Source organism: Fulmarus glacialis, unplaced genomic scaffold (assembly GCF_000690835.1).
Source record: "Fulmarus glacialis isolate BGI_N327 unplaced genomic scaffold, ASM69083v1 scaffold34641, whole genome shotgun sequence".
NCBI lineage: Eukaryota > Metazoa > Chordata > Aves > Procellariiformes > Procellariidae > Fulmarus > Fulmarus glacialis.
In genome coordinates, this window is record NW_009191446.1 from 13,012 (window position 1) to 16,521 (window position 3,510).

The 3,510-nt window shown below is 36.0% G+C and overlaps 1 pseudogene across 1 annotated transcript; it reads left to right on the forward strand.

The window, feature by feature from the left end:
• The first annotated feature begins 327 nt into the window (after positions 1–327).
• LOC104083278 lies at positions 328–1,125 on the forward strand (annotated as a pseudogene). Its single transcript, XR_683595.1, has one exon. The product of XR_683595.1 is annotated as an ERC protein 2 pseudogene (transcript).
• Positions 1,126–3,510: the final 2,385 nt, after the last annotated feature.

A 3,510-nucleotide genomic window follows, 5' to 3' on the forward strand; every position in this document is an offset into this window, starting at 1 on the left:
TCAGTCATTTAAGTCCATGAACATATCAGCTAAGATATGTTTTTGGGCCCGTGGTGTTTATTGCAACATAAAGCTTGTTAAGCTAAGTCAAAATGTCAAGATATTTTCTAGCAAGAAAGAAATAAGCATTTTTTTCTTCTGAATGAAATTAGTTGGAAAATGCATTTTTAACTAGTCATCCTAAATAAAAATGTATAGTAAATTTTATTTTTAAAGTAATTACTCTAGGAAGTGGGTTACTTTATTTTCTGATGTATGCTGATTACTTGTAAACTTATTTTCCAAGATGAAAAATTACTTAATTTTATAATATCTTTTTTCAGGTCTCTGACTTTGGAGGAAAATAGATTTTTGCCTACTGGAAGAATGCAGTGAAACTGCCAATATTTCTAGCTGGAATTATAAATTTAATACTCCACTTTAGTGTTACTACTTTCTTACTAAATAGTACCTCAAAGTAGAAGAAAAATGTATGGAAGTGCAAGAACAATCAGCAACTTAGAAGGAAGTCCCTCCAGGTCTCCTCGTTTGCCAAGATCTCCTCGCCTGGGCCATAGGCGAACAAATAGTGGAGGAGGAGGAGGAACAGGTAAGACGTTATCAATGGAGAACATCCAGTCCCTTAATGCAGCCTATGCAACATCTGGACCAATGTATTTGAGTGACCATGAAGGTGTAGCTTCTACTACTTTCCCAAAGGGCACAATGACTCTTGGAAGGGCTACAAATCGAGCTGTGTATGGTGGTCGAGTCACAGCTATGGGGAGCAGTCCTAATATTGCTTCAGCTGGACTTTCGCACACAGATGTCCTTTCTTATACTGATCAGCATGGAGGTCTGACCACATCTTCACACCATCACCACCATCAGGTTCCTTCTATGCTGAGACAGGTTAGAGATAGTACCATGTTAGACCTGCAGGCTCAGCTTAAGGAACTACAGAGGGAGAATGATCTTCTCAGAAAAGAACTAGACATTAAGGACAGCAAGCTGGGATCCTCCATGAATAGCATCAAAACTTTTTGGAGTCCTGAGCTAAAGAAGGAAAGAGTATTGAGGAAAGAAGAAGCAGCCAGAATGTCAGTTCTTAAAGAACAAATGAGAGTTTCCCATGAAGAAAATCAGGTAAGTAATTCTGAAAGTTTCTTTCTGTTGATTTACAGCTAAGTACTTGATGTTTTGCTTATGGTACTGTATCCTATGCTGGAACAAGTTTGACATTTACAGCAGAAATGTATGTCTTGATCTATCTGCCTCTGGCTGCTGAACAGTAGGAAAGCATATTAATAAGAATCTGAATGCAGATGATAATTTCCTTCATGCAGCATTCTTTCACATTGTAGCTGAAGAGAATGATTGATTGTCACTACCCATTTTCTTATTTTTAAGACTCTCTAGTGCTTTTTTGCAGCAACAGTCTAATATTCAGCAACCTTTTCTGAAGAGGTAAATGAGCCACTTCTGCAAATGTGTAAATAAACATCCAGAAGCATATTTTGTATGACTTGTATAGGGATTTACCTACCCAGTTTTTTTAAAGTTAAAAGAAGATATGATATTAATCCCCATATGCAATTCTGTAATTCTACGTTACAGAATGAAGTTGAAGTTGTGTTTTCAGCAATGTTTCAGACACCTGTGTCTTAGAAAAAGAGCATCTTGTAAATATGTATTTCAAATACTTCTGTTCACAACATAACATTCTTTTCCCAAAGTTATAAAAAGATTAAAGTATTTTAATCTGGATGAATAAAGCTATAAGGTCAAGCTTTGAGACTCTATGCTATTTCACAAAGCTATACAAAACAGTGGCACAGAATAGATCAAAAAAATTCTCATATTGCTGTCTCCACACACTTCTTGGCTGCTGGTCTTATTTTAAAGCTGCTCCTTTTTAGACCATCTGTTAACTTTCCCCAGACAAAACCACAATCCTGTGTTTCTCTCATTTCCAGATTCCCAATCTAAACTTCTTCGCTGGCAGGCAGCAACAACTGAAATTTTTGATTTACTTCCGAGTTCGTGATCATCAGTGCTTCTCATTGAAGTATCCACCTCTTAGGCATGTCATGAACCTAAATATCTATGGAACTAACAAGCCTGATACCAGTTACTTCAGGGTCTTGATCAGGAATTCAGTATAGTGAATCAATTTATTATATTCTTGTATAACTTGTGTATCCAGACTGACAGTAATAGTTACTGAGTATTTATTTATAGTAGGTGCACTAGGATGCTGCTAGAACCAATATTATCAAAAACATGTTTGGTGGAGGTTCTGCTATTCAAAAGCCTTGTTGGTTAGACATTCTAATCTTGATAGTCTGTGTCACCTTAGCAGTAGGGGGAATATCCTACTACACTCTGTTTTGGTAGCCTTTCTTATGGAAATGTCACATTAGTAGCTTGTATTGGCATTTGGAATCTGAATCTGGTATTTAGACACTTTGTCACCTGCCAAAGTGGTTATGCGTTTGGGTTTTTTTATAAAAGCTATTTCCTCATCTTGAGGGGAAAGTAAATTAGTGACTCTGTTACGAGTCCTCCTATTCATTCTTTCATTTCATAGAAGATTATATCCTTTTATTTTTAACAAGTGCTCTTATTTTCTTGTAAGGGTCAACCTAATAAAAGACAAAAAGAATGTATTTTACCCTATCTATATATTTAACATGAATCCTTACTCTATAATAAAATAACATAAAGACTGGATAGCCCAATATTCCATTGCTAAGAATGTCCAAAAGTTCATAGAATAGACCTAGTATACAGTCTCCACCGAGTACTCTTCATGATCCAGCTACAGTTTCTGTGTGCTTAATAACTCTCAGTGAACTTTGTATTAAACCAGTTGCTTTTGGACCTATGTAAAATTCTAGTGTCCACAACCTCTTATGACAGTGAATCCCACAGCTTAACATGTCATGTGAAGAATCACTGCTTTTAATTTGTTTTTGCACTAGACCTTGGTTGCTTTTGCTAGGATTTCCTGTTCCTTGTACTGGAAGAAACATTAAATAGTTGATGTCTGGTGCTGGTCTCAGTGCCATCTATGATTTTATAGGACACCATCATCACATCCCTCCCTCAGCTCTTTTCCAGACAGGAGAATCTTAGCATGTGTGATACTTCCTTTCATGAAATGGTGACATTTCTTTGATTCTTCTTTGACTCTTTTTCAGACCTATTTTTTTTTTCTTTGAGCTGAGGAGACCAAAACGGATCATGTTTTTCATAATACAGGTGTAAAATGGGCTATGCATTGATGTTACAGTGTTTGCCCTTTTATTCTGTACGTTTCTCCCAACAATTCCCAATACTCAATTTATTTGTTCGTGGTTTTTTTTTTTTTTTTTTTTTACTGCTACTGAGTACTGAGCTAATATTTTAATGGAAATATTTATCATACCTGAAGAATCTCACTGGCGGTTATAATAATTTTAGATTCCATTTTGTTATGCATGAAGGTGGGATTATTTTCACTTGTGTATAACTTCACGCTTATCTCCC